Genomic DNA, 12989 nt, shown 5'->3' with positions numbered 1-12989 from the left:
GTTATTACTTCGTAAATACAGATCCTGCTCTGACTATTTTTGCCCCTTGGCATCACAGAGGAGCTATAAATACAGCTACTGATTATGCCAAAGTCTGGGGAAGGTGCTACAGCCTGCCTTAAAATGTGGGCTGGCACCCCTGATGTGCAGAACAAGCATTTGCTGTTCCTCTACACAGGTCTTAACATTTCAAGCCTGTCTGGGAACAAATGCCCACAGACTATTTTATCATCATGAGGGACTAGCAGGACCTCATCTACATGCCTACAGCCCTACAATGTCTTTCCATGAACATTTCCAGCATGCAAACCGCAAAAGAACATTTTCATCCCTGGAACACCACTGCAGCAGGAGACTGTCCCAAGGAGGGATGTCCAGGCTTGGCTCACAACACTGTCCAACCCTGAGCATAGTTTGTTTTGCTTCTGGGTGCAGGAGAAGGTAAGCAGCAAGGGGCTAGATCCTCCAGTTCAATCCTCAGGGCATCTACACAGTTCAGTATTGCTTGAATTAAACGCCAACCCTGCCAGGGGAATGGGACCCCAAGACATTTATTTATACATTTGGAGCAATTCTGAAGTTTACCACTAGGCAGTTCATGGGTAAGAACATACCTGTAACTATCATGGGCAGAAAAATGGGCTTTTGTGTGTATGTGTGTGTGCAGTAGGTTCATACTGATAATGCTGTCTGGATCTGCAACTGTCTAGACAATGGGAAAATTAGCATCATGAAACTGGATAGTTTTGTGAGATGCCCAGCCAAATATCTGGGAAATATTTTTGTAATGGTTCTCCTCAGAGAGATATGAGCCTGAGCCGTCCATTAGAGATGCAGCTCTTTTGTCTTGCATTCCGGTGAGGGATAGAGGGGTTTTACTGAGCCTGCTGGGCCTCATCTGCTGTGCTTTTCAGCCAGATGCCGGGTGCTACTGTGGAGGAAAATAAGCCCACAGCACAAGCATGGCAAATGATCTTTCTGTAGGCTGGAGCTGCTGCTTTTCTGGCACGGAAAAGGAATTTCATCCTAAAAACTAGAGGCTAGGACTGGATGAACAGTGGTTTACCTCTGGAGACAAACAACGAGAGGCCAGTGTCTCCACAGCCTGTTTTATAGCCTACCGTAAAGTCCAAAGGATTTCTAGGCTGCAGGGTTTAATTACTGCTCTCTATGTGGTAAAAGCTCACAGAGAGCAAGCAAGACTCATTCTGACCCTCTTTGCTTGGAGCCCTGGGAGCACAAGGCTGGGAGATGCACAGGGATCTCTCCTCACCCAGAAGATGCAAGTGACCAGGACTGTGTTTATGGCTGAGGCTGGGAAGTGCCTTGTCTCCATGGCCTCTGAGAAAGTCCCTCCTCCGAGCTGTAAGGCCAAGTTCTACCATAGTGGTACTTGCTCCTGTAACAACCCTAGAAGCACTGGTTCATCTGAGAAGAGTTGGTGGCAGTGGGAAGACAGAGGGAGGCACAACCTGCCTTTCCTCAGATTGCATGTAAATAAGGTTCTTGTAGCATCTCCATCCTGCGGTGACATTGGAACAACCTCCCCCCCAAACAAACTCACATGAACCAAACCACCAAAACCAACTTTGTACTGCTCTTAGAACAGCTGCAAAGATCAAGGTGGGTCTAAATTCTAGTTTTGCCCCCCAAAATGTTTTCTCTCTAGTTCTGCACCCCAGCAAACACAATGTTTTTGGGATGATATCTAAATACAAGAAGACTGAAAGGAACAATATACAATTGATGGGAATAAAGAAAGCTCAGGACAATACAACACCACCTTCTGTTGCTTCTCTGAAAAGCTTCAAAAAAGGCAGGGGAGGCATCTTATCTTTTCAGAGCAAGGATGTTATCTTCCCCTGGAAGAAAAGAGCTGTCAATTCATCTAAGGACAGCAGAATTTAAGTAGCAGCTCAATATTATTGATGATTGTTGGCCAGTGAACCTTTGGCTTGGTTTGACTTGGAAACTGCTCTGAGTTTTCAGTGGATATGTTAGAGAAATAAACAGAATAATATTTGCAAGCCCTGCATAGATTCCAGGAAAATGTGGTGCTCAGACTGGGGGCTTCTCCCCATGAACAGCAGTGGAGGCTTTCTTGCAGTGTCAACAATGACAGCCAAAGGTCTGGATGCAAAACACAGAAGGACTTTTAATACAGAAGCTGAAGTTGCCTTGGGTCACTTCTAAAGAGAACTTGCATTTTCTTCTGTGGGGGACTGTGTGATGCTTCTGGGTACTGCTCAGCAACAGCTGAAAGAGCCCTCTGGAACAAGACTGTTGTGGCATGGGGTTTTCAGAACAACAGACTTGGCTAAGCCAAGGAGAGAGTTGTCCAGTGAGGGATAATTTGCTGTGGGAGGTGGTTCTGGTAACATTGCCAGTGTCACACTGAAGCTAACAGGGAAGTGCCAGAAGAACCAGTGCTTGCTTGGATATGGGAGCCTGGCTGGCTAGGGCTGGAAGCTGATGTACTGCTGCAGAGCACTCACAGGAGGAAACTTAAAAGAAGCCAGAGCAGAGGATGGAGCTAGCAACCTTTTCTGTGCTGAGGAGAAGAGACCTGTGGCATGGGGACACTGCTGATCCACAGCTGAAGAGCAAAGCCTTCAAAATACAGTGCAGCATGCAGGAAATAACTGTCACATGTTGTGTTTTCAACCATGTCTCCACTGTGTGATAGGTGTCTGGTGAGAACGAGACAAAACACTGGGGATAGAAACAGGTCTCCCTCTCTAGCAGGGCACAGCTGAGGCACCCAAAAGAGCTGTAAAAGAGACAGGTCATGGGGTGTATGGAACATGAGAAGCTTCTTCCCACCATGACTTCTGGCAGTCTGGAAGGTAGAAATCAATACCGGCTTAAGAGAGTTTATTACAGTTATCCTTACCTAGCCGAACTTGCTCTGACTCTCGGAGATGGCAGAGGCCTAGGATAAGGAACATTAGGTCCTTTGAATAGCTGTCATAAAAACTGTATTCCAGATCACTCTTCTGAAGTCACCAGAAAAAGACTGACTATGAAGAAACCAGTCATCAAAGGGCTCAAAATGAGTGCACTGATCTGGTCCATTTTAAGGAGATGATGTGTGTTTAAATGTCTCAAAATAAAAAGCCACTTCGAGGAAAAAGCTCTTAGCTCCTTGACTAGCCCTGATTTTTGATGAGGTGCTCCCAGTACTGAGACACACATGATGCAGAGCAGCACCATAAGAAACACAACTTGAATGCAGAAGCCAGGCCAGAAGCAAAACAGGTAAATACAATCTAGTGCTGAACTGGTTTGCAATATTTGAGGTTAGCTCAATGGTCCCAAAGGGTTATGCTTTGCCAGTATTGACTGAAGTAAAACATTTGTGTTTTCTTGACAGAAAAAGGAAAAAGTTGCCACAACAACAAAAAGTCCCAGGGAAAAGGGAGACAAAGATTAATCCTATATGCTTGGGATTTTAAATGGGAGGGCATTTTTGCTCTGGAGATGAATGCAGAAGCAGTTCAGAGAACTAAAAGCCTGTGTCTCCCTAGTTCATGTCAGAGGAAGATAGTAATTAATGCCATTCAGATACTATTAAGAGAATTTCCTACCTATGAAAAAAATAATGGCACCAGAAAGTTAACATTTTGGTACTGGAGATTCTGTTGCTGTTTGACTTTTCTGAGCTATTTCCTTGCTCCTATCCATCACAACACTGACTGGATAAGCACACACTGGCCCCCCGCCCCCTTCCAGTTTTTGTAGAACTAATCTTTTGAGTTTTGTGAAGTTGATCTTGGCTCATGGCACACACCCCACATCTGTTTTCCTAGGGCTTACCATTTGACTCAGAATGATTGCATTTTAACTTCATCCCCCCACTGCTACTGTCAAGTTTAAAACCAAAACTAAACACTCCCACCACCACCAAGGCATACCCGATGTCTGGGAAGGCACATGTCCCCTCACCTCCTGGTACTGAACAGTGAAAGGTTACTCTAAGAATGTTGACTGCTTATTTATTATTCTTTAAAATGATATGTTGTGAACTGACAGCATAGGTTAAATACAATTATTCTGTATGAGTGGATTTTCAAAGCTTTCCTTTTGGTTCTTATCCAAGATCCTTTGAAAGCAGCACATCATTAAAGATAAGCATGCACACAGACCAGTGGGATGTGACATATTCTTAAACTGGTCGTGTTGTTTTTGCTGCCTTTTAAAATCAAGGCCTGAGAAACTGCCCGTCCCTGTTCTTGGGCAAACTGCCACACACTTCCAGGACAGCCTGAATTTAGACTAAAGACCTCACTACTGTGTGTCCCAAGGTGACCGGTGACTTGGCAGAAGGATCCCCAGACACTGCAAGAGACACCAGACTTTCAGGTGGAAGGTACTTGCTGAAAAGTTTGGTGTCTCAAGATTCAGACCTTCCCACAATGAAACTTTAAAAACTATTAACCCTCTTTGAAAACATAAGCTCTTAGCTTCCTAGCACCTTGCTGAATTTCAGTTATGGTGATTGAAGGGAAAAATTCTGAGTTCAGTAAGGCAATGTCTACATTAGAGATAGGATATGTTCAAGCAAGAGCACATCTATTGGGAATGTAGTCAGAAAAGCTCTGCTGGACCTCTGCAGATTTGTTTGGCTAGATATATCTGGGCTGGCTGTGCTTTCTACCATTCTGCATCTGGTAAGACAGTTAAGAAATACTTCTTTCAGCATCATCTTTCCTGTGGTATTTTGCTCATTCTAATTCTGCTACTAGGCAGAACTCAGAAATACAGGAATGCAAAAGTTAGAGAGGAAGGTTTTATCCCAAGTGCAAAACACTAAATCTAGACTCCAGTACAGATTTCCTTGGCTGTGGGAGTCAAAGTCCAGAGACCAACAGAAAAGAGGAAGGCCATGGGTTAAAGGCAATTTCATGCCAGGTTAACCTCCTTTCCCTGGCCCAACTCTGAGCATTGCAGAGTTCTGACCACCTCTGCTTGGTTAACCCAAGAGCAGGATGGCTAGAGAGATGAAACAGTGACACACACTAAAAGAGAGAAAAAAAAAAAAAGAAAAGAAAGAAGAGTAAGCAAAGAGAAATTTTAAATGCTGCTAGTTGGTAATTACTCTGAAGAATGAACAATGAGGAAATAGTTTTCACAGGGGCAAACCACTCTGATTTGGAAAAAAGGTAAAGTTTTTAAACTCTTACACAGAATAAGCTCTCTGGTTGCAATTAGGAAACGTTAGCTCAGTCAGACATGGAGAGTGCTTCCTTGCCAATGTCCGAGTCTTGTTTTGTCTCTGATAATTCCACATTCTGCTTTTAAGAGACAGCTCGTGTTTGATTATAGTGTGTCAATATATAAGGTTAAATGCTGTGCTGGCATATTCTGACCCTTCAAAAGAAAAAAAAAAAAAAAAAAAATTTTTTTACTGGCAGATTTATTGAAGATGATAACTCTTGGGTTTGGGCTGCACACTTTACCATCATACTTCACAGAGATGCACCCAGAATGCTACTCTGGAAACAAAGTTTGAAAACTGGACTAGGAGCAAGGGTTCATCTTTCTTGCTTTTGTCCTTGCACTCCTCCTCTCAGCTGCTAGGCTTGCTCTGAGTTCTCCGGCCCATTGCAAGGTGTAATGGTAGTGTAAGAAACTATTTTGGATCCTTATAGCTCCTCACTGTATAAAAAAAGCCTGGGATCAAGAGCAATCCACAGAGTTATTCCTGCAAGGGGCTGTGTCAAAGCAAGGAAAACTGTTGGGCAGAACAGCTGCATTTGAACATCTCCCTCTAGATATGTTGTTGGCCACAGCAAGGAAGAATTTGGAGAGATGGCTGTTGGACTGACATTTGGGTGCATTTTAGTGCAGCATAACACATCAGGCCTCCTTGGAAGTGAGCCCTCCTCATTTCACCTGGTCCAGAGTTCCTTATGTCTCCTTGCAGCAGGTGGCCCTTGAAGTCAGGACAGCTCCAAGCCACACTGCAACTTGTATAGACTGTTCTGCTCCATCTTACTCATCCCCCTTGAACCTCTTATAGTCACTCTTTCTCCCTGAACCCAAGAACCTTGAGAAAGCAGGCACACCTTGGAACAACTAAGAGACTCCAAAGCTCCAGTCTTTGCAAAAATCAGGTGCAAAGCAAGAGCAACAGGTTTACAATGGTCATCCGAGTGTAGCACTACATGAAATACCAAAACTGAGGGAGTTGAACACTGCTTTTTTTAAACTACAGATGGGCTGCATTAACCACAAAGGAAACTCAAAGAGAGCTTGTGTCTGGAAATAATAAAAAACATTTGCATAACATGCATGGTGTATTCAGTGCTAGCAGGAGGCGCTGGATGAAGAGTCTAACAGGCTGGGGACCTCCTTTGTCAATGAGGGTGCAAACCCAGAAACCCTCTCCCAAAAGTGGCCTGGAAGCACTTCCTGAGGGAAGGAGGTGGGTCAGTCTCCCAAGCACAGGTAGCGTTTCACCTTTCAGGGAGGGAAACCGGTTTCCAGGTGACCCCTGTAATGCATGACAACCATTTTTGAGATACCAGAGGTAGATACACCGAAGAAATTCATATGATGCAAATAACTATGAAAAATTCTACCTCCTAAACCTGTGCTGGAATTAGGGCACAAAAGTGCCCTAAGTGGTGGTACAACACTGTAGCACAGAGCAACATCACAGGCTGAAAGCTGCATAACTGCAGAGATAGAAATACGCTGGTGTGGCAAAACCAGCCCTGCTCTCTGCACTAGCATGGAGGTTGCCAGCAGTTTCTCCCCACCACTGTACAGCGTATCCCTCACACCTGCTGAGGTTGCAATGAGTCCCAACCACTCTCCACTGCCGGCATCAGTCCACTGCTGATGGCTAGAGTCAAGAGAACTTCAACAAAGCCATCCCACAAGTCATACTCATTTATCTACTGTCTCACCCCTTCTTTCCTTCAGAGGATGACATGACTAAGAATGGATACATCAGTGCAGTAACAGGATCACCCAAAGCCACGTCCTCACATACTGTCACTGCATGTAACATCAGGGCACAAACCTCCTTTAACATAAATACTGAGGGCCTGTGTTTTTTGGAGCAAGGGGAGTGTGGCTGAGATTCCTCCCTTGCTGACACACCACAGTGCTAAGCTGCTGTGGCAGGCACCAGGAGCAACAAATGTAAAGTCAAAGACATTATAATCTAAGGAAGGGCTGGAGAAACCCAAACTGAGATGTCATAACAATGTAAGCCAGAATTCATTACCCTTGTAACCAAAAAGAAACTATTGATATGCCAGTTTCCACCCATAAATAGCTATAGTTGAGGGTCTGAGTTTATAAAACAGTGAATGACTTACCATATGTTGTACTGGATGGTTTTGGTCGGAAGTCCACAAAGGATCAGTTAGACAGCAATTTCTCCTGTTGAGACAAAAACTAAGAGGTAAAAACGGCTTTGCCAAACCCAGAAGATAAGCACAAAGACACATTGTTTTAAATCATCGGGGAGCAGAGTGTGCTGGAACGCATAAGGAACAAAGCAAATACAGACTATTGGGGTGTTTAGACTACAGCCTGTCTGCCTTTTTCCAAGTTGGGTTGAATGAAAAAGCAATTTACAGTGAGTTCAGAATTACTGCAGAATGCCAGAGAGTCCCAGCTGCACAGTGAGTTGTTTAACCTGGGAAAGCCAGCTCATTTACAGGTAAAGGTTCCAGGTGTTTACAAGGCAATGAGGAGATGTAGCTTGAACAGAGCAGTAGCGAGGAGTTGGCGCACAACAGTGAGCCCTTGTCCCTGTTTCCCCCCATCTCCGGAGCTGATGCCCAAGCCTCTTGGCAAATGGGTCCCACTGCATTTTCCACCGTTATCTGGGACAGCTCTATCCCTGAAGACGTGGTAGGGAAGGGCATGGTCAGCAGGAAACATCCCAGGTTTTCTCTGGCCCTGTTCCTGCTGGGGATTTGCTTAGCTGCTCCTGTGCCCTGAGCACCTCATTTACCACCAGAAATAGGTCTAATATCCAGGTTTTAAACTCATAATTCCCTGGACTAGAATCGATAGGTGGAGGTGTGTAAGGGGCATGGACAAACAGTTGAGACATTACAGATTCTCCACACTGGTTGCCAAGTATATTAATCCTGTTGCTCTTCATGGGAGAGGTGGATTGTCTTAGTCAGAGAAGACTCTGAAGCAGGTCCAATTTGTAGAAGAGGACAGCAAAGGGTGTACATGAAACTGGGAAAATGGGCTGTGGCACAACTTTTCTCACTGTGCACAGCAATGGCAGTGAGCAGAGGCTCTCAGGAAAGGCTGAAATTCTCCTTTCCCAAGAAGGTCCCAGCGTTTTGATGTCACTTTAGCTGGGCCATTGCAGACCACCAACCCGCAGCCCAACATACCCTGCACACTGAGAGGGTTGCAGTTGTTGTGATCCACTGTTTATCTGTATGAAGTACACACATACACATATTGAATGCTATCCACTTGGTACATATGCAAGTAAGACATAGCCCTCAGCCTGCAGGGGGATTGCCATTGTGGGTTACCAGCTGAGACAAATTAATTTTACATGCGAGAGTGGAAAATGCTACTTAAAGACCACATGAACCAAAAAGAACAAACAGCAGGGCCTGAAGCAGTGGTGGAGAGAGGTCTGTTGTGTGCTCCAAATTGCTGAGTACCTCTGAGCGTGGCCATCATCAGTTCTCTCAGTGGATTTCTTTGCAGAGAAGTGAACGAGACTTTAATGCCCCACTCTTCCCTTAGGATGTAGGGCATCTTCCAGAACCACCCATCACCTCCCCACACAGTCAGCATCCCTAAATTAGCTGTGGGGTTGGGCTAGGGCAGCACCATACTGGGGGTAGGTAGAGGTGGTCTTTACCAGTGATCGATGCCTGCTGTAGTGGTGTCTGAAACTCAGGTACCTTTTGCCTTCACTTCTCTTCCCCTTTGCCTGCACAGACTGCAGGTTCTCTGGGGCATGGCTTATGTTTTACCTTCTGCCCTCGCAGACGGCATGGCAACACTTACACCACGGGTACCAGTATTAGCCAGCAGAGCAATAGGAGGACACCTTCCCTTGCAGTAATTCCTCCCAATTTATCCCAGCGATAGATCAGTCTGGGACATACTCTCAGTATATTTGCCAGGCTTGTTAAAACAAACATGAGGCGGGTCCCTCAGCTTCCCAGCTTTCAGACAGCTCTGTCTTACCAGCTCCTGAAGGTCTCAATCCACTGGCTAAAAGGCAGGAGGGGAGCAAACAGCATTTGCTTTGTATGACATGGAGGGCTGAGAAAATTTGGAAGACAAATTATTTAAAATAAAAAGCAGTGCATAAACAGATTAGGAAACTACTGTGCCGTGACTATTAATGAAGCGATAGAAAATATCAATCACTCCCCAGCTTCTGAAGCTTGCTGTGAGAGAAGAATTAGGAGATTTTATGTTCCAAGTACCAGGAAACCGCAGGGCCCTGGTGCCTAGTTCTCAAAAGAGCACTGTTTGAATCACAGGGAGGAAAGCAGAGTGCTGCAAAGAGAGCCAAAGGCAGAGTTTAAAAATAGCAGCTTTCAGTTTTGTTTCTTTTTTCTTCTTCTTAAGTGCCTGGATATAGGATCATGTCAGAGGGTGGGTAAAGAGAGCAGACCAGCTCCTGTGGAGAGAGAAGTCTTCCTAAATACAGTACTGCTGGTCAGGGGGTTGTGGGCTGTTCATTTTGCACTCCAGCTCCCCCACAAAGGAACTGGTCTCTCCTGATCCTACTGTTCTCCCTCCAGCCTGAGAGAAGGGCACTGGGGGAGTGGGAACTGGGCAGCTTAACTAGCCCATCAGTGCATGCAGAAGCCAGCACAAATGAGCAAAGCCAAGGGCTGAATGTGTGATGAAGCCTGAACCATCCCCTTCTGGACACAGAGCGAGTTTCCCATAGCATTAAGGACACTTGTGAAATGCTGTGCAAGGAATGAAACTTAACTGACATGTTTGTGCTAATGTTCTGGGTCTGTGTGCAGGGAGAAATCACATCTGGCTGCTGTACACTGGTAAATGTGCTAAACCAAGAGAAAGGGTATCTGAGTTCTGAAGTTGCTCAAATTTCTTCAGCCCCTCAGACTCTGCACCACTTGAAAGACCACCAGGCCAGATTGACAGCATCTACTAAAGCCACAAAGTGTAGAAGTTGGATGTTGGTACCTTAGACAGGCGAAGGAGACAGAGTAATATCTCCTGAAACGGACAGTAAAGCTTTAGGTCATGCAGTGGAATGCCAGGGATGGTTTTAAGGGAGAAATGGGGCAGAGTCTGCAGAAAAAAATAATATCTTCTCATCCAAATAGATCCAAAAACCAGATATGTGTTTAGGTAGCTGATATTAGAAGGCAAAGCTCCTTTCTTGCAGAGAGGCAAGATGCCCCCTTGGGCCTTTGCTTTGTCTGTGGAAAGAGAAAAAAGGCACAGCTGATGCTCTGGAAAAGGCTGGCTGCATCTGACTCCCCAGGGAAGTCTCATGTGTGTTATGACTCATTGCTCAGAGCATGCTCTCAAATCTAGAGAGGAATAATCCATGTGATAAGGACAGCAAGTGCAGGGAGCCACATAGAACACCTTTTCCCGGTTAGCAAGCATACACACAAACCCTTTCTCCCAGCCATCTTAGGGACAAAACAGTCAAGTTTTTCCCTGTTATAAGCTATAATTCAAATGGAGGGCAGGGGGAAGAGAAGTACTGGCTCTGTCTCTTGCTTAATACTAGTACACAAATCACTTAAACTGCTACCAGTGTATCGTGAGATTGACTTGTTGCAAGTTCAGCTTCTGTCGCTGGCAAGGGCTCTTGGGCTCTAGTGTAGAGAATGACCAACTAGCACACAAGTAACACAGCATTCACAAAAAATCAAATATGGTTTAAAACCAGAAAGTTAGTACTGATAATTATGCTGACCAAGTCCTAAAGGAACATTTTAACTTTACAAATATGCAGAAAAATCCCGAACATCTGGAATCTGAAGTATTTCCTCGTAAAGAAGTTTCCACTGGAATGTCATCTGTTCTTGCTGTTATTTGAGATAGGTAGCTGACAAAACCAACTGGACTCCAGCGACCTGCGTGGCACAAAGCTTTTAATTCCTGTGGCTCATAGGATGGCTCAAGGAACCCAGTAGTGCCACGGGCCACTGTAATTGCCTTGTCACATGCACAGACTGTTAAGCAACAGACTTCAAAAAAAGCTGCTTGCATGGAGTTAAAGAGCCCCACGTGTTCTAGAGATGCACCGAGAGAGCCAAAGTAATTTTCGCTTGCTGCCTTTCAAAAGGACCAAGCCAGAATGTACTAGGAGCAAACTTAGTGGTGCAGTGTCCTGCCCTCCAAGTAGGCCTGAAAGCTTTATTATGTGAGAAAGTCTTTAAAGCACAACCACAGTTCCAGTTCATCCAGTGCTTTGGTCCCTCTTGTTTAGCTTTGCAGGTACAAAAAGCTCCTTCAGCCCAGCTGGCCTAGGATTTTTCCCTTACTCGGCTTTCAGTGGAGATTATTATAACTGCTGACAAAAGCAGTGTACAAATGCCTTATAATGCAACATAATGGTAGAAGAGCTCTCACCAAATTGCCACTCCAGGGACTTTCTAGTAGTTTCTGCACCTATAAAAGACATGAGTTGGTTGGGACATGGCAAAACTGGCATCCTGATACAGGGAGGCAATTCAGAACCTGAGCAGGGCTTCATACAATGTTCCCCTCTCTTAAATGTAGACTTAGCAGCAGATTGGAAAAACGGGTGGTTTTTCCTCTGAGAAGAATAGATACCAGGGAGCATTAAAAAAAGGCAGGGCCAAGATGAATTAACCGGACCGACTACAGTAACGTTACTATAAAGTTCAGGCAACATGAAGCAGTGCATTTTCTCATATGGGGCTGGGAAGACAAATTTGCCATCAAGCTTCTTTTGGAGAACAGGAGGGGAGGGCTCAAAGCAACACGCTACTGCATGTTCATCTACTACGGCACCCTCCTAGCACAGATCCCAGGACTTTCTTGTACTTTTTAGACCTCAGCAGTTTTGAAGTACCAACAAATACACATAGGCAGGCCTGGGGAGCTTTCTGGTTTTCAGCTGGAAGACTTAAAAAGGTTTCACAAAGGCCAAAATAAAAAGGCATTTGGATGTTTCCTAGACAAAATCTTGTTGTTTCCATTCTGCAGGAAGTGCTGATGCTTTGAAGACAACCAACCACACTCACTGAGAAGCGGCACAGGATGTCTTTGAGTTTGTCTCTGCCAATGCTTTGACCTCACCACAACAACCAGCCAGAACTTGCTGGAAAGCTCTCAATACTCGGGAAAATAGTGGCACCATTCTACCATCTCCCATCCAAAGCAGTACACGAACACATTGTACTTCTGGAACATTTCTGGCCCTGGCTGCATTTTGGGGCTGTAAATGCAGACAGCAGTGGAGAGGGGCACATGAGAAGAGTAGTGGAAAGCTGACAGTAATGTTGGATGCTGTTTTATCCAGAGTCCAACACAGCTGCCACAAGAAACAGGCCATGCACAAGAAATGCTGCATCATGCTCACACTTCCCAGATATGCTCTGGATCGAGACCGTGATGGATTTCTCTACACCTTAGTGCTGGCTGCAGAGTAGGTTTTCTTGGTGTTCTAGAGACCACCAATACAATACTAATTTTGAGAGAACAGCACCGTTAAGATACACCATGATACAGCAGCAGAAAACAGTCTCTGATGTAACTAGAAACATAATAGTTTTCCAAGAACTATTTCACTTCATGGAAAAGCTGTAGCTTTGGATATGCATTTTATTATGATAGGAAAAAAGAAAAAGCTAACACCATCTCCTAACACAGCCAGTGCAAGCATTAGTGTAACCCAATAGTTTTTAAGCCCAGGGCAAGATGTTGCATGCCTCTCCTGAGGCAGAAAGGAAAAAAACCTTTCAAGGAAGCGTCACTGAAGTTCTCCTTGCAGCTTCTCTGTGTGTCTGAGTTAC

Source organism: Athene cunicularia, assembly GCF_003259725.1.
Source record: "Athene cunicularia isolate RWA chromosome 15 unlocalized genomic scaffold, athCun1 chr15_part1, whole genome shotgun sequence".
Lineage (NCBI taxonomy): Eukaryota > Metazoa > Chordata > Aves > Strigiformes > Strigidae > Athene > Athene cunicularia.
The sequence above is the reverse complement of the archived record's forward strand: the minus strand, read 5'-3'. Positions refer to the sequence as shown.